Below are 19,872 nucleotides of genomic sequence, written 5' to 3'. Positions count from 1 at the left end.
CCGGCGTTCGCGTTTGAGCATAACGAAACCGATGATCAAGATAATGGTTGCCGGTGCATATACGGTGTACTTTCGTTTGCTTGCGCATAGTTTTTCTTTCTACCTCGTGCACCTCCTTCGAATCGAATCGTTTGAAGCGCGGACCATGAGTAGCAACATCTATATCAACACACTTATTTGATTTGCAATCGAGCGATTTTTTTTTTCTTTTCGCTCACATGCAATTATCATCTTATCTGCACGACGGTGAAGCCTTCTATTATGTTTGCGCATTACTTTGTTGCCGCTGGTGCGATCGTTTCGTGAACACTGGTAGGCAATCATTAATTTAACGCGTTTAACATTTTGCTTGGCGTGCAGAAAACCAATTTTGGTCCCGTGTTAAACAAACTAACACTATTTGAACAATTTATTTCACACGAACAATGTATAAAAAATGTGGTTTAGCTACGCGACGAATTGTTCAACACACTCACGGGTGTTATAATCCCATTAATAAAATAAAAGCACAATCAAACCATTCGAAGGGAAAGCGTACGGTTGTGATCAATCCTTTTGGCCGAATGACACGGTTGCAACTCCGTACACGGAGTTACATTGATAGAAAACCCGGAACTGGGACAAAAAAAACGAGGCGCACACACCACACCGTCTCGTGTAGTCTACCCGGAAGGATGAGTCTACAGTTTTCAATGGTAAAATGACACAAAAACTTAAAACCCTAATAGAAGCTCCATTGAACGATAAAAACCGACGTCTATCTATCCTCCCCTATCACCCATGGAGAGTTGCATTAGGTCATTCTTTTTTGCTTCATTGCTGCATCTAGCGAGATAAGCGCTATCAGTATGCAAAAATGAATACAAGTGCGCGCGTGTGTGTTTGTGCTGGTGCATTCGCATCCTTCCCGAAAGCAAGCAGACTGTCGGTGGAACGTGAGATAAGGTGTGTTGTAGTACTGGCAATCTCCCCCGGTGTGTTTACCACCCTTTGACGGCTACCCATCTCCGTTCTTTCGCTTCCTCTAACGACAAGCTGAACGAGGAAGTGAGAAATGTAGCGTTTTGCATTGTCGGCCAGACACGACTGGAAGAATGCCACGAACCGGGACTTTTCGCAGCAATGGGCATGGAGAAAGGGTGTCAAGGGTTGCAAACGAACAGGGGGAGGCGAAGGGGGTGTGAAATCGTGCAACGACGGGAGTCCTTGACCTAGTTCGATTCGCCGCGGACGATGGCGACGACGACGGACAAAGGAAAGTGAGTGCTGCGCATCAACGTGCGCGTCCGCTTGTTGCAGTTGCAATCGCGCGCAACAGCCAGACACCACACTTGTTTTATCTCCATCGGGGCGGCGAGTTGCATTTCTCTTACCTCCAATCGCTGTTTGAGGCGAGTACACAAAGTGTAGGGGAGAACAGTAACTCTGGAGTCTCTGGAGCCACTGAGTCACGTGATTGATAAAAGTAAGCATCAAAACATTGCACATTCAATTACAAATACTGCATTCAAGGTGCATAGGTGTGGGATACTTCATTTTTTTGCATATAAAATAAACCAATAAGTCCCAAAATCTGTTTAATGCTACAATAAACCTTGAATAACAATTACAGCAGCAGTAAATAATCGTTATTATTTTTTATCGGCACAACAACCTTAAAAGCCGCCTAGAGTGGGTATCCAGGCCTTCCATTTCTGACTTTCTTTAGATTATAAAAAGTAAAATTGAGCAATACGGCCTATGGCCGTTCCTCTCGAATAAAAAAAATATATAAAATTGTCTAACGCAGGGGTCGGCAAAATGCGACCCGCGGACCAAATCCGGCCCGCTAAAAGGTTTGACCTGGCCAATGTGCAGTTCAGAACGCATGCGGTAACAGAGACAGTTTTGATTACGGGTTGTTTCACGCACAAATCGAAATCTTAAAGAAACTATTATCGTTACCATGTAACAGCGCTTGAGGAGCGCAGAGTTTGGTCAATGATTCCAAAATCCGACTGATCAGCAACGTTGTTTTTTACATTCCGCTGATATATTCTAAGCATTTTGAACCAAGTAACATTGGCAAGGCAAAGGAATTACGATATCACCTGTGTCATAAGTCTAAAACCTCGTTTGGAGTGTCTGGTCAGCAGCTGACGAATTGTTTTTACTATCTGGCCTTAATCGTAAAAGGTGTGTCAACCTCGGGTCTAAAGCAATGGATAAAACAAGACTTTCTTTTGACGACAATGTGAAGCGTGTGAGCCAAAAATGGATCTTTTCGTATTGCAAGAAGTCGCAAGTGCATTCTGAGTTCGTTTTTGTATCCCTATTTCTGTTTTTCCTGAACTATTCTTCTACTTTCTTTTGTCTCTTTACATAGGAATATGAAAGGTCGTTTCGCTCAATTGTTGCAAAGTTTCTAACATTTTGACATTATTTGCCCATTAACTTTTAAAGGTTTTAGTATCCAAAACCTGCATATGAGGGATTGGTTCGGATGAGATTTTGGACCGATCCTGTCGTTTGAAGATCGACCTCCTCACGAGATCCTCAAACCACAAATAAAATAATAAAATTATATTTAAAATTAACAAAATGAAACCATCTTTAAAAAGTAAAAACTCCCCATAAAACTATAAAAACCCATCTTTAACAAGCAAAGTAAATAGATTTCTTCGCAAGATAAACTACCAAGCGGCGTGTGTACGTGCTTCTATTAGGACTGTGGTAAGAGTGTGAACCATTTTCACGCTATCTGCAAATTGCATTTATGCAACTCAGCATTGGTCATCCTTTTGCAATCCCTCTCAGGAAATCACGTTGCAACCGGACGACTGGAGAGTGTACGGAAACCCATTACTAAAAGCAACCTTTTGGGTTCGCTCTTTTCATTGATATACTCTTATCGCAGTAAAAGGACAACCCATCGGCTAACCAACCAACAAGGCAGCATGATACGTATCCGTGTGGGGTATGGTAGAATTGAAATTAATGTCCCCGGGAGAATACATTAGCAAGGAGGAGCACGTATTGTAAGCAACATTCTTAATTTAATGGAGAAGCTTTCCTTGCTAGAATTCAATCTTTACGTGTGTGTATTTTTGTTGAGTATTTTATAGTCAGTATTATTTAATTTGCAATGTATTGTACTATAAAACGAATTTACTAGGAATATAGTTAACAAAAAATGGGGCTTAAAGATTATTTTTGGTTTTAAATAACAAACCTTTGGTTCGTAAATGATATATTTTTATAGTCGAATGTAATGAGTTGTGCCCACCGCACACGGGAGAAGGCGTTTTAATGACATTCATTAACTTTTGTGGCCCTTTAAAAATGAACCTTAACAACAAAAAACTGGAACACAGTTAAACGCAATTCATCAGAACAAACCCAGTAAAGGTAATAACCGTTGGTCACTAAAATGCAATTCGTTGCAGTTTATTGCATCCTCATCTCCGATGCTCATGCGACTAGGAAAATAAATGCTTGTGGGGGAAACGGGTGCTTAAAATATTTTCATTCCAGCTTAAGTTTGACGATTGCCCGGTTCTGATCAATTCGCAACTAGCTTGTGGTCGAGAGATGCGATCATAAAACTGTCATACTGGAGAAAGAATTTTTATGTTCGAACAGCATGAAGGACACATGGACGGATCCGTTCACTCTATTAACGTGCCGCCGGCGATTGCCGGGCGGAACTCAGGCCGTACAGGCCGGTATGTGCAGTAAAAGTGCATTTACGATGCTGGGCCGCGTCGAGAAGATACTTTGCATCGGGTTGAAATTAATCGTTTCGTTTAAGGGCAAATAGCTCACAAGCTCGGCGTCTTAGCCTCTCAAATGGAAAATGGAAACTAAACGAGATTTGGTATTGAACGAAATTACGAAAAGATTCTTGCAATAACTAATTAATTTCTTTTAACATAAAATATCTAATTCCAATCTGTTACCAATATAAAGAAATTACATAAAATATACTGACTTACGTTACTTATTCCCATTTTTGTCACAACAAGTTTCTTAAAGAAAATTTCCAACAAATGTTAGTACTATTCAGATTTCCAACATTCCATTCGTTCGTCGTTAGTATGACTAATCTTTAAGCAATTCGCTTTCCGCGATATGAATCACAGAAGCGACCTTCAAAATGTGGCACATCAATAACAGTGTAACAATACTCATCCAGTCATTGAACGCTATCGACGATACTGTGACGTATTTCTTACAGAGAAGCATGCAAATCGGCATACCAGGATATCTGCCAATTATTTTCCACTGTAGCTATAGAATGATACCCCGATTTACTCATCCCAACCAAGCCCCGAACCTCCAAAAAGATAATCTTATGAGTTCAAAACCAAAAAGAAAAAAAATACAGAACAGCAAGCACCTGGCAACACCATTGCCCGACGCCAACAAATCTCTGCGCAAAGGGCAAACATTCTGGGGATGATTCTGCCGAAAGAATTTGCCACTTCGGTGACCCATTCGTAGCATAAACAACAAAAAATGGAACGGAACGAAATTAACGAAGAACAAACAAACAAACAAAAAAAAACACGCCACATCACACGACATCGCTGAAACCATAGCAGACGAGAAAGAAATGAACAACAACATGATGCCCCTCCGGATCTCGTTTTGCCACAAAATTTCATTCCACAACTACGAAGAAATTCGCGCACGTACACACACACATCGCGCCGAACCACCCAGTCCCATGCCCGTGGCGAAACGATCAGTAACAATACCGAAAAAGAACAACAGCCACACACACACACTCTTTCAAGGTCATCCTCAGCAGCGCCCCATCATGGCACGATCGCTCACAAACTGGAGGAGCACACTTTATATGGTATAAACCGCGGTGTGTTGCGATTTTTTTTTTCTGTTGTAAAACCTTCTGGCACCATCCATCCATCGCTTCTCATCTTCCGCCTGCTTCTGCGTGTCCCTTTGGAAACCGACGAAGATCACGTCTGCGATCTGCAACATCACGATGCAAAACAAGCAATTCATTTATTCCGTCAGATCCCTCCGGTCGGGTGCATTCCTCGGAGGTCCACGGTTGACGCTCGACTCATCCACCCAAATGGAGCCACTTTAAACGCACTCGGCCAAAGTGGTAGCCGTGCTTGAGGTGTTGTTAAATTGAAACCTTAGAATTTTGCTTCTGTCCATCGACCCAAACTCCTATACCCGACGTTGTTTCCCTGCTAGTGGATCAATGGAAAAGGTGCATCTGATATAGGGAATGGGGGGAAAATGCACCAAAAGAATGGACGGATATTGCAAGAGAGTGGCAAAGAGATAAAAGTAAACATTAATCACGCGATGAATCCGATTGAGTCATATGCATTGAGGTTCAATGTCTGAGACTTGCTCGCAAATTGTACAGAGCAACTGTTTTTTTTATTAAACCGTAACTGTTTAAGAAAGGTTGCTGTATGCCACTGAAAGTTGTTGTTTAAATCTCAACTGGACCTACTCCAGAATACAACAGTCCATTGTGGTGCAGACATTTTAATAATAATTTAAAGTCTTCTGCTGATACAACCTACAGTTTTATACGAAACTTGGTGTCTATTCCATGGTTTTGCCTAATAAAATCTGGCAGTTTGTTTGGAACACTTTTAGAGCCACCGTTCAAATTATATCAAACATTTTCCACATGCTCCAAACAAACGGTTCTAATCGTTCCACAATCCCAGCGAACTCTTGTGTTACTCTCAATTTTATTCGCATCGCCGACCAACGGAGGCATCCGAACACGGTGGAAATCAAACGCGAAAGCTGATTGACCGGTTCTTGTTGCCCGGCCGCTCAACGTTTGACGCACGTAAGCGTGATCTTTCTTCAGACGACTGATTGAGCTGTCGTCGGGGCGTAGGGACCATTTGTCAAGCTACAGATGAAGTAAAATCACCGTTCGCAATCTGGACTTGGCACATGCATGATGGTCTCAGAACATTAGTACCTCGTGCCGTTCGGAAAGAAATATATCAACATGGATTGCTGGGAAGAAATACAGTAACATGCAGCTTTAATACCATCTTTAAGAACACAATTTTATCTCACACAAACATCAGGTTAGGTAAATAAAACAACTAGGAAAACAATCGACAGTACCAGTGGATAGGGATTACTTTTTGTCGCTTCATTCCTTCGGTTCAAACCATTACTCATGCCTAATTTTCCCCCATTACCGGGTGACGGAGTGATAGGGCAGCGCAGACTACACGCGTGCGGTTGAAACAACCAACTGCCAGACCCGTCGGCTACCGATCATTTGACTTTCTAATCCGATGCAAATGGAACCGGCCGTGCAAATGCGGGCCGCTACTCCGCTAACCGAGAAACCTGGTGGCAATCTTGTCCAGCTCGTTGCGGGGCTGTGCAAAAACGGGACGGCACGATCGACACCACCCATTGGTGAAAGCAGCGCAATAGTCTCCGGGGTTGGTTCCGCGGCTGCACATCTAACCTTGAAAATGTACTACTGCAAATGACGATACACTGGAGGGGTGGACATGCCGAACGGGTGGGTTGAAACGTGTGTGTGTGTGTGTTTTTTTTTGTTTACGTGGCGCGCGAGGTTCCAAAAGCATGGACAATAAACGTTACCGGCGCCTGTTTGCTTCTGTTACAAGCGTGCGCGCCCGATGGAGAATCACTCGCGACTCACCACTTCCCAAGCGTTCGACCAATGTTTGGCATAGTGGAATTTGTACAACAAATGTAACATCAGGAAATGCTAACATTTATGCTGACAGAAGTCACAATTAGCCACCGAACGCACGATCAGGTTCGGCCACATACACGCACAGCATGCACCCAATAATAACTTTCTCACTCAATTCTCGCACACACCACCCCTCCCCCCCCTATCCCATTCGGAGAGCATAATTCACCGCCATCCGCTGGCGAATCGTCCGATCGGATCGCTTGGCGTATGATCATATTTCGACCGCATTCCGGCGAATGTCACTCAATATGGGTTTCGTCTGCGTCAGTTTGCCGGCGGGACGCGAACCGGGCTCGGGAGCGAGCGAGCGACAGGAAACCGGTGACGGCGAATCTGGTTCATCCACGATCCCATCCAAGAATGTACCGGACACCGGTACCGCACCGGCTTGCGGGGGGGCATTTCTTGGTCGAGTGAGCCAAGACATTCACTTTAACGCGTTTCGCGGTGCGGGTTTGAGGGAAAAATTAGCAATAAATTTCGCGCATTCTACGTTCCAGATGAGTGAGACTTACGAGGAGTTTCACCATTGGGGAGCACCTATTAATGGACAGCAGACAACAGAAAAGGTCTAATTGGCCATTCGATCCCAGTTAAAAAGATCTTAATGAATGTGTGATAAGGTTGGATCACTTTTTTATCGAAACGATCTCCCTTTCGATTAAACACGTCTCTACAATTATCAGATACTTTTGTCTAAGCTTGGAGTCCCAGGTAATACCAAAAACAAAACAAAATATCTAAAAAAAAGTTTGCCCGATCTGTGGTTTTTAGACGAGAGTCCCCCAAAACAGGGGCTTGCATTGTACTCACAACACGAAGAATATAAAATACAATTTCCGAGAATAAAAAGATAATTCGAGATCGGTGTAACGCTGCAGAAGGAACATATGTTTACAGGACGATGGCTTTTGTGCACTTTTAAATTCACATTCGTATGGCAGAAATAAGGGCATTTTATGACAATCGTGTCAGCGCGCCTAATTATTCGCCGTTCCTCTTGGTACGATTAGAAAAACAGGCCACTTTTATGATGCACTTCAAATGATGGGAAGAATTCAGGAAATGTACACTGGCAGTAGTAGCACGATGTGTGGAAAACATTAAACAATTGCTGCTTGCTGATTCGCTTTGTATAAGTAGATGAACTAGCGCTAGGCTCTACGATATTCCTGATCGAAATGTAGCACTGAAAACGCGTCCACTTGCTCTACACCACGATTGTACATGGTCGATGATTAACCGCAATAAACCGAGTGCCGGATCTCAAACCGTCAGCACACACGGGCACAGGGCAGAGTCACAAAATCACATCGATCGTTGTTGCGAAGCATCGTCACACTATCGGTAAACAACAACCTTCACGCACCGCAATGAAACAAACGCGCGAAATTGCAGCTCCGGTTGCACTCGCGAACCAACGACGGTCGTCCTTCGAGCGGAGCCAAAAACGCAACGAACCGAGCGGATGCTCCACGACCACGGAATGGAAGGAATGGATTTTACTACACTCCAGAAGACTCCACTTCAGTCACAACAGCGTCGGCATGTTCGACAGCCCTGCTCCGCATGCGATTCGGTTGCTCTCTCAGTTTCTCTCTCATGCACGGTCACTTTTATCGCTTGCGCTCCGTCTCGCACTCATAACTGGCCCAGCGAGGTGAGAGCGAGAAAGTGATTGGGCGTGAGATTGGGGATGGTTTGGTGAGCTCGAGTTGGTTCGATAAGGGGGTAGCTTTTGTTTTTACCTCCGAACGCACTTGCGAAAGAAGGTACGAAACAATAGAAAATCAAAACAAACAATTCGATTGTGACCCTTATATGCGAGAGAATGATTTAGGAATGGTATGAAGGGTATTTTTTCTATTTTTTTGTGATAGAGAATCAAAACTGAATAAAACAAGGTTAATAAAATTGAACAATGAACAAAAATTGTCTGTTTCAACATGAACACGTTGAAAAAAGTGCTCCAAATGTTTGGTAACATTTCTTTCATACTTTGGCAGGACGAGCTCCACATCACCATATGTTTGAGGTGTGGACATCTTTTCAATTTTCTTATAACTATTTTATTTCAAACATCGAGCAAACTGTCGCAAGGCTATAAGTCATGCTGAGGACCATTTCAACGAATTGTGGAGTACGATTTCTACCGAGTAGCTGTTCGTTAAATGTCGAAAGAAGACTTTTTTCAACTTTTTTTTATAAGACTTCCCCACGATTCTATGGTTTAAATTTAAAAAAATCGTTATAGTAAACGAGAGGAAGATTATTATATGCATGCTAAAACGAATTCTTTAAAAACATTTTAGTTTTATATAACTATCCGCGCAGTTGTTGGAAAGAATTCCTCCTTTCTGTGGTCCAAATTAACAAGTGCTGAATATGTTTCAATCAAATTTATCTTAATAACAACTCAATTTCCTAATTTAAGTTGGCTTAAACCTCAGTTGATTACATCGACAAGTTCTCAAACCCCATTAAACTAAGGAAAGGTAGGACAAGCTCAACAACGGATGCACAATCGAGGAGAAAAACTGTGAAGAATTGAGGGTATTTGAAGAGTTCTTAAGAGTTTTTTTTTTAATTTATCGAAACCATAGAACTCAAGTGCCAGCAAGACATTAATTATTGGTCCTAACCCTGGTTTTAAACCCTACTTGCAGTAACTACTTACCATTTAACACATTTGTTTATAGTTTTGAAATAAAGCCACAGAGCCCAAGATAGTTTTGGAATATCGACACTCACCTGTAAAAAGAAAAGACAATTACAAGAAGCATTAGTAAAATATGATTCTTATCATAAATACAATCAATACAGTACAATAATGATAAATCACTTCGAGTGTATCGAATACAAGATATGACATTTTTATTCTCACTTCGACATGTACTTGATGAGTGCAATTAAACCGACAATTAATTCCTTCTCTCTTGTGTTAACACCCCAGAATAGACAACCGATGGAAGAAAAGCAGTCCTACAATCACTACACTTTTCACACTCGGTGATGCGAAGCCAAGCGAGATGAGAAAAACGGACGTGAGCCGTGAGGTGAATCGATCGGCGTGTGTATAGAGTGAGCTACATAGCACAGCAGAGTGTCATGACCTAGCTCAACGTTGAGATTTTCCCGGGGAAAAACAAGCGACAGTGCTCCCCCCTCCTGTGTTCCACTGCTTCGCTTCGTCATGGCGCCGCATGTACCAAGGACGAGTTCTTCGGGGATTTCATACACGCCGCGTGGATACTTCCACAGCGAAGTTTCGGTTTCGAGTTTTCCCTTCCTCGACGTAAGGACCCGGCCACCAAATCTCCGAAGATATTCTCACATTCGCATTGCAGTGCTCGTGTGATGATGAATAAATAATAAAATGGTATTCTAATTTTTACAACATGCGCCCCCCCCCCATGCAAGTACATAGTAGAGAAAAAACAAATTCCCCATCGGTATGTAACAGGGATCTCGGCAACCGCGTTCGTGCAATGAACGGCGGAAAGCCCAAACCCGTTGCTAAACTTTGTTTTTTTTTTTTGCTCCCATTGTGACTTCTTTTGCTTTCGCATCGCGTCCTGCTTGTTTGAGGTTTGGGTGTGTGCCGGCGTGCTAGTATATCTCGATGGAAACGACCTTTCCCATCGGTTCCTTGAACTTGGGGCGTTGTTGACGTTGCACGGCACAAGGATTGTTTTATGTGCTTTCGGCTTCACCAAATGGCCATTGCTAGGGGGAGCTGCTGGGGTGTCGGACAGTGGTAGTATATACGAAACACGTACCATTAGATGCGAGAACCTGGTACATAAACCATATTGGGTAGCTAATTTTGGGGCGAGTTAGTGAAGGAAGAACGAACAAAAAAGCACCAAACGAGCAAAAGGCGCTTCCACAACAAACAACGAGGGCTGCCCTGTTCTGCTGGTTGGGAAAGATATAAAATATATCTCAACACGAAAGCAAACTGAATTTGGGTACGGGTTTCGACGTGGGTTTGCCCCAAAGCGAAGTATCGCTCGTTTGCCACAAACGCGGCGAAAGGACAACGACTTAGTGAGGTAGTCCTGGTCCCGAAACACTTCATCTCTCCCTGCTTACGTTCTTCTCCAGGAAAAAAAGGAAAAACATTCAACAAATGCACGTTAATGGTGGAGAAATTAAAATACATACACACGATAACAACAAAAAAAAAATATCTCGAACCTGAGCAGATATTGCGCGCACCGGAGCAGTGGCCCCTGCGAAGGAATGCCGTACAGAAAGGTGTAACAATATTATATACAATCATTCGTTATATAAACAGACGAACACTAGTCGCCCATCAATCACGGTGCAGGACGCGACCAACTCTAGCACTCAAAGCAAATATTCAAGCTACTCCTCGGCGTACATTATGTACCCCGGGAAGGGAGGACACACCGTTATGTGGTGGTCGTAATAATAGCAATAACATAACACCGTACGTTGACTTGTTTTCGTGCAGGATGATGTTGGCGATGAAGTAATAACAGTGCAAATGTAGATCAAAAGCGAAAGACGGCCAAAAACCATGCTATACATAAGCAATCGGTCGTTTTCCTGCCCACGGATGAAGGTTAGTGGAATAGAAGTGGGCACCATCTTTTATGCATCCTTAAAATGTGCTCTCTCCTTCCACCCTCCCGATCCACTTGCTTCCATTCCCCATCTTTTATCTACCATTACACGACCAGCGCAACATGATTTATCGTGTGGCAGGTGAGTGCCACAGAAGGTAACATTGGTGAATTTTCAAAGTTTGCACAGGTAAGGGAATTATGCTAACCGCATTAAAGAATGTTTGCCTTCGGAGGGAGTGAAGATTGAAAGTTGCGCAAAAGTTGAGGTACATGACCACGGATGGCCCAAAAAGTTATTCGCTACGCAACTCCCATAAGCACGTGAGTGTTTAGGAAAAAAAACTTGAAAAAGTTTGTAAAATTTTACTAAGTTCTGTATACTCTTATATAGGTATAAATAACATACACAAAAAATATTGTTCTTTGTTAATATTCAATGAACTCTAAAAATGTCCATTTTCTCAATAATTGGCCAGAATCATACTCTAGTTAGTTTTTTTTGTATACGTTTTGACGTTTCCATGCTTAACCGCTTATAATTTGCCATACAAATAAGCGAAGTTAAGCCTAGGAAAAAAGAATTATATTGGTTTACTAATGAAAGCAGCAGACCGAAGTTCGACAAATGTCAAAACTAAGAATCTTGCTGGTGTGAACCCGTTTAGGTCATGTTGTGTCAAAAAGCTATGTCCTTTACGAATATGTACATAATGATATAGCCCAGTATCTGGATTATATAGGCTAAAAGCTTAAGCTTTCTAACTTATAATGATGATCTGCCCCATGATTAGTTTCCTGATTAGCGGAAATTGGGGCAAGTGTGCCACCCTAAGCAATTTAATCTCTAACTCACTAAAACATGTTTAAAAATGCCGAACTCACTGTTATCATCGTTTTAAACGTAATGAGTTCTAAAAAAATTTAATGCATTAACAACTATTTTTGAAGCGTTTTAAAAGTGCAAAAGCAAGAGTTACTCTCGTATGCGGCAAGACGAAGGTCTCGTCACTTGGATAAAATATAAGAAATTCATGGAAAAATGATATATTTAAAGGTGTGGTAATCAAATTGTACCATCATTAGGATTACTTCAATTTAAATCTAGCCAATAATTTCGTGATGAAATCGATTTCTAATTACGCACCATCTTGCTTTCCTGTTCGCTATTTACGTTTTTGGCTAAGGCGAAATGGGTGGCTTTACGATGAGCCACATACTTCCCCGTCTTTTTTGTTTATTTATGATATGACAGCGTATTTTAGTTAATTGAAATATTACAAAACTACCCATAAGTTTGCAGCCCAGCATAAAATAGATGGTTGTTGAAGGAGATGAAATAGAAAAATAAACTTTATATGAAATTTGGTATTCTATATATAGTCATAATAACGAACCTATTTGTACACTTATCAAGGCGTTTCATTGAATTTTTACTTGAGAAAAAAATGCTAGGTGGCGCACTTGCCCCAACTTCTCCCGCATATGTCTCCTAAATCATCCAAATCCAACAATACATAACTTTTTAAGGACACAGCATCATATCATCTAATCAGTCATTTGGATAAGTAAGATCCATTTTATTAAAATTATTTTTTGAATTTAACAGTTCTACCGGTGTTAAAGCATGACTGGCTCCAAAATATATTACCACATAACCAAAGTCTCGCGATGGTATACGGTAAATGGCATCTTCATTGAGGAATAAATGAATACAATAGTCCAGCTCTTTGAAACTGTTTGAGCAACCATTAATATAAAAAAAAACTCCAAATGTTTGGTAGTTCTAGCCATGATTTCATTTATCATATTTAGCTGGGTAATCGTTCGTGTGCAACAGATCAATTTGAACTGAGATTTGAGCCCAGAACGGGATTTGTGGCGGTTAAGTCATACCTGCAGACCAACATCGCTGTATGATCGCTGCCAAGCTTACAGACATTAATGCAACCAGCTTTTCTTCATTCGATCACCTTCCTCAACCTTAAACCAGTTTGGAAATGATAATCAATTTAATGTTTGCCGAAAACTAGTTTAGTCGCCGGTGGTGCATTTTGCGATGATAAAAGTAAGACGCAACCTGTGAAATATAGGCCACCAACACACAAAAAGGTAAATCAACGTTAGCGAGGTGGGCCATCCCATCCCGAACGATTAAGTGCCAAATTTATGCAAACGATAACAGGCAGACCTGTGTGCGTGTTGTTCTTTGTTTCGGCTTTTTTTTTTGCTGTTGTTCTTCCTACTCGTAACTTTTCCTTTTTAACTCTGGTCGAGACCCACCAAGGTCAAATACTACCGGTTTGTGAAGTTTTCGGGTTTTGCGTGCCTTCTTTCTTTGTGCCAAAAGCTGTTCAAATATTCGTTACTTTTCTTTTGGGTTTTACCAAAAATCGTTTCGTAACGATGTGCTGCGAAGAATTAAGGAGGAGGAGCGCACTATGAAAAATAAAAAAAATGGAGTTTTCACTCTAATCCAAAGTTACAGATCGAAAAGTTAGAATTGCTTCACACTTAAACTTCAAAAACGATTATCTATCTCGAAACTCCGTTTTCTAAGTTGGTGGACTTCATAACTCAAAAATTGTTCGTTCGATTGCCACTCGTTTAGTATTCTAGAGTTTTTTTTTATATCATCATAAATAGTCTGATTTTTCTTCTTTACATGCACAACAACCTCAAGAGGTCTAAGCCTGTCAATTCTGGCTTTCTTTGACTTAATTTACCCGTACCTAGATAATCAGTCCTGCGTACGGGCGGATTGCTCCGGATGGGATTTTGGACCGGTCCTGTCGTGTAAAGACCGGCGCCGATTCCAAATACACCACCAGGGCCGCCCCACGTTACCGGTTTTCTACCTAAAATTTCCCAGCTAATGTGTGCATTTGTGCACCCGAAAACCAACATTACTGTTTTAGTATTTGAACAATTTTTCATTTTTATCAACATAGTCAACGTATGATGACAGACAATTTGTCACCGATAGTGGGAAAAATTATACATTTTTTGTTACAGTGCGACTCCTATGATGTCCACTGATAAACAGGTTGACGTCAGAGGAGCCGCACTGCACGTGATATATACCAACTAACCACGAAAGGAGTGGCCCAATGAAGGTTCTGCTTTTATAGCTGAAAAAAGACAGAATACACAAATGAATTTTGTATATTACCTCTACAAATTTTAATATTGAATTTCATCATTTGATGATTCAGACCAGATCTGCTTAAAAAAATAAATAGATAATACATATTTTACCTAAAAACAATCGTAACTCTATTTTGTTCGTGTTTTTTTATAGCCAACGACAAGGATGTATCAAATGCAAACAATAAAATCGCCATGGTAAACCTTGAAATGTTAAACCCAAAAACAAAATGCTTTCCTTCTTTTTGCACCATTCATAGCACTACCATCCGCCATGCTGCTGGGAAGATCCAACGCATGTGGGCAGCATTTGATTTTGCATACTGTGGTACGAAATTACACACCAACACACAACGACAGAAGATAAAATACATTTAAACAAGTTCATCTAGCATGGATGGTATGTTGAAAGCAACGAATAAAAAAAAAGATTCGCTCTAAAGCACTGTCTTTGAATGCATAACGATGAGTTTGTGACACCGGCAAGGTGCGCACACGGGTTTTTGGCATTGAAAAATGTTGCACACGCTGAACGGAATAAATTAATGAGCGGTCGGTGTGATGTTGGTTGTTTTTTTATGTGAACTTTTTTATAAATCTTGTATAGCTTTTGAGCAAATTGTATTACAGCTTACGATTTTTTTTCTATCGATGCGCCATATAATAGACTAATAAGATGGAAATGATTCGCAAAAATCATGTGCGGCCACTGTTGCATCGTTACCCATCCGTAGCCTTCAACTTCAACTTCAGCTTCTGTGCAATACACAGCCAACAGTGACGAACAGTGGTGTCCCCAAACCACAACCACAAACGCATTGCGACTTCACCACCACCAAGTCCACAACGTACAGACGCATCGAAGGACAACCAGATGATCAACTTGCAAACGTGCGTTGCATCCATCCATTGGCTTCGTCTATCTGTCCCAGCCCAGCTCACTTTCCCACTCACGCTCCCTTTCTCTATTTTCCTTTTTTTTAACGAAAACACACACAGATCAACACCACCGCAGGGGGAAAAGCGAACTCGGTAAGTAAAACCAACGTCGGGACCATTTGCAACCGTGCTCCGGTGCATTGCCAATGGGAATGGTGGGAGTGCAGTTGCTCGATTTACTATCGCAATGCAAGATGCACCCATCCCAACTGCGCTACTGATGGCGTACCCTTGCTTTCGTTAGATTTTCCGCCCCAAAACATACAACCCACGCGCGGTGAGCAGCTTCCCGGGTGGGCAAGTAGGTCAAGGATATGTGTTTTGCTTGTCGAGGAATCATCGCTTGCGGAAATGAGGCCACCACCGTTCCGTGCGCGCTGTTACGCTGTAGGAAACAAAGGCACCAATCTGCAAACCCCCAACAGACGACAGAAGCGCCAATCCGACAGCATCACGGTAGGGTGGTAAGGGTAAAGGGGCAAAAAAAAAGTGCCGAAGAAAGCATACGTCCTTCGGGGCGAGAAGAAAGCTAAACAACCAGAATGGGAAACAAGACAAGGGCATCCGGGATCAGTCATTCCATCGCCGGAAGAGAAATGTACAGCTAATGATGTGCTAATTAATGTTCAAACATTAAGCGCGACCGGCACACACACGCACCAAATGGCACAAGCTGTTGCGACCGGGACAAGGTGGGCGAAATTAGGCCAAGGAGCTAACATAAAAGGGCTTATCTGTCGTTTTTTGTCTTTTTTATTCTCTGTTCCATGTTTGCGTTACCGGTTCTACGTCTAACGCAAGCATGTGTCGATAAGCGCGGGCAACAAACATTTTACCAACATGTAGGACGACGAAACAAACACCAACTGTGTTTTATTGTAGCGGAACTGGATGCCTCGGCGATGGTCTCTAGAGTGACAAACCCGTTTCGATGTTTGATTAATCATGCAGGAATTCATTATCCGATTGGGGTTTTTTTCCCCACCAACGCAAAGATCAAGACGAGTTTTATTTTTTAATTTTATAGCATGAAACTAGAATAATTTCAGTTCTGAACAATGAACAGATGTAACAACATATTGAATATACATAATCTTCAGAAGATTTAAGATGGAAAAGGTCTAGTGTTGGGCGAATCTGATTCCGATCCACGAATTAGATTCCAATTCACAAAGCTGAATGAATCTTTGAACTGCATGAATGAATCTGAATCTCTATTTCAAAGATCAATGAATCGTTTGGAAAAAAAAACCTTCAAGAGGTTCAACCCATCACTGCTCTGAAGATTGATGAATCTTTTGAGAGTCGATTGCTTATTTGAATGACTTCCCAATAAAGCTTCATATGGATGAGTCATCTCAAAAGATTCATTCAACACAACACTAACTCCAATAGTGACTCCTAACATCAGCAATTCCACGTTAGGGTTTCTGAGGTGTTTGTTTGTGCATTTTCTGTCTGATTACTGTGACCTCGTAACGTTCCATTGCTTATGTCTTCCGATTAGTCAGTTATTTTGGAGGAAATGGATACTAACTCGAGGTAGTAACTTTCCTAGTGGCGTAGTAGTAACTATAAAGCTTCTGAAGAAGATGAATATGGTGTACTAAAAAATGGCCACATACATTCTCTACAGATACGAAGGTTTCATTAATTAAACTCACGCCAACAGATACAAATTTCAACAACAACATACAAGAAAGTAAGGAAGCTTCCAAATCCTTCTCTCCATTTGACATTTCAATGTAAACATTAAATCCAGAAATGGGCAAAACTTTCTCACTTGTGCTCGAACTTCCGATTCGTGCATCAACTTCGATTATGAAGCCACGATTCAATTGAGCCTTAAACTCATACAGGGCTGAGCATTGTGTCGGGTCCAACATTGAAATTCTAGAAGTAAATGATAATGAGTTCAAAGTTGTCCAAATCGTTGCAAGAACTTAGCATGTGAGTTCGAGAATGATACAGATATAAACCCCGTTTTCAGATACAAATTTTATTCTTTCTTCTAATGTTACTTAAAGAGTAGCTTAACAGAAGTTTAGATAAGAATTTGTTCAGTGAATTCAGTTAAAAACGTGTAGAACTTTACAGCCTCCAACAACGAAGAACGCTTGCTCAACAGAGATTCTACACGCTCAGTTCCAAGGACGGCATAAAATCCTTCAAATATCCTTTCCATTAAATTCTGTCCCACATTCCCCCAACGGTCGGTTCATCTTACCTCTGTCGCCCGTATCCATGATGTCGTGTGCGTACAGTTCCGAACTAATCCTGATGCTGGATGCTGGCACCGGGACAAGCGAGACAATGCAGAGAAGATGCACTACCACTTCCGAACTTCCGGGTATGTTTTATTTCACTGTGCTCACTTGTGCGCAGATACGTTCCCTGCGGCCTTGATTATTCTGTGTCTGGCAAACCAACCTTGGGTGTTTTTGGGGGCTTGGAGAAGAAATGTGACGAGTTCTGGGCCTGGGAAAATACCGGTTAATGGTGAGAATTTCTAATGCTAGCAAAACCAATCACAGTTTCCACTCGCTGGAGACTTTCATGACACTTTCTTTTCGCCTAAAACAAAGCAACAGTAACTGTAGTAGGCGAAGGAAAAACAATCGTTCTTCAGTCGCCTTCTGACTAAAGTGTGCCTACAGCAGACGCACACACACACATGTATACTCTTGGGGCCTAGTAAAAGCGCAATAGGAGATCATCACATTAGCGCGATGGAACACGATAAACTCACACACAAAAACACCACCGGTGGACACAAATCGTTTCACTCTTCCACCCACCCAGCTTCTTGTTCATTGGGGAATGCTTCTTCGTTCCTTTTCCCGATGCCACTATTTGCCATCGAGGTCAGACTGTATGCATTGGGAGCTTGCATATACACACACGCGCGCACATACGTACAGCTAAACTACACACAACAGCACGGCAAAAGAGCCTCCCGCAAATCTCTGGGTGAAATAATTTCTTTTTTTCTGCTTCTTTACTGCATACAAGTTTGCGATGGGTGTTTTTTATGTTTAATTCTTCTTCTCATTCCCTGGAACAACACACATTCGTAGCAGAGCAGAGGCAGCATACACGCGCATCCGACACGCAGTCGGATTTTATTTTACACATACACTCTCTCTCTCTCCCTCTCTCATGCACAGTGAATATTTGCCCACGGTGAGGGAGCGTTTCTGGAGGGTTTTTTTTGTGTTTCCCTTCATTTACCTCCTTTTATCACTCTTTCTTATGATGGTAATTTCAAACCCTAGAATCAATGCACACACGCAACAATACACGTACTAAAGAAGAACAAAATCAGAACACAAGTCGAATGAGCCTACTGGGGTATTGTGTGTATCGTCGCTTTGCGGGATCTTCTGTTCAAAATTCCTAAACAACAAAGGCGCCTCTACTAATGACGATGACGACACAACAAAGCAAACCGGGAGAGCGAGATCATCGCACACCACTACATGGTGAAGCCGAACTTTTGAAAAGAACACAACACACACGCGTACTTTAAATTAAAAGTAAAACGAAAACAATTCGCGACGTTTGTGTTGGTGTGTTACGCACTTGCCACACTAATGTCAAAATGCCCAAATAGATCGTTTGGGTGGGGGGTTTTACACACTTTTAGGCCGAAAGGTACAGAGATTTTGTGTCTGTACACGTAGCTGTAGAGCTGTTGGGGTTTTTTTTGTTGTTGCATCGATACGTGCAGCTCTAGTCGCATTCGAAAGGAAGCTCGTCCTCGCACAAACTCGCACACTCACACAGCCACCAAAAACATGCACGTCTCATTAAATTGTGCGCACTCTTTCACTACATCGCGATCGTAAATGAGACCGTAATGAGCGTGTGTATATGGCAACAATGCATACACACAGCCACACATCGATCGCCACACTCTGCCCCGCTTCCCCTTTCACCTGTAGAAAAAAACAGGTCGATGAACCTCGTCCCGTGGCGAACGACAGGTCCGTGTTGCTGTGATACTGCGATTGCTTTTGCTCGATGTCGTTGATAACTTTACACGCGAGACTATTAATCCACACTATGATTGTAGTTCAACAACTGGAGGAATTTCCCTGCGCAGCCATTGGTTCTCGGCACTTGTGGGCTACTTTCTTTCATCCAGCAAAATGCCACGATCGGGTGGAAAACACGATCACGACCCGCTTGACTTGGTAGCGGGACTTCAGCAGTATACCTAATCTTCTCCGGCCAATGCAAGCAAACCAATGTTTCCACAAGGTTATCGATGTGTATCGGGCTTAGGGTGAAGGCCGCGTAGGGTAATTTCACACAATTTAGGGCAACAACACAACAGTACCGTGCACTATTTTTGCTTTTATCTTTCGCTTCTTTTTGCGAACGCGAGCATTTGTCGAAACGACACTGTCAATGCTGTCAAATCAGGATGCAGATGCAAACAAGATGTATAGACATTAG

This window comes from Anopheles marshallii, chromosome 2 (assembly GCF_943734725.1).
Source record: "Anopheles marshallii chromosome 2, idAnoMarsDA_429_01, whole genome shotgun sequence".
Taxonomy (NCBI): domain Eukaryota; kingdom Metazoa; phylum Arthropoda; class Insecta; order Diptera; family Culicidae; genus Anopheles; species Anopheles marshallii.
Note: the sequence above shows the minus strand (reverse complement) of the source record.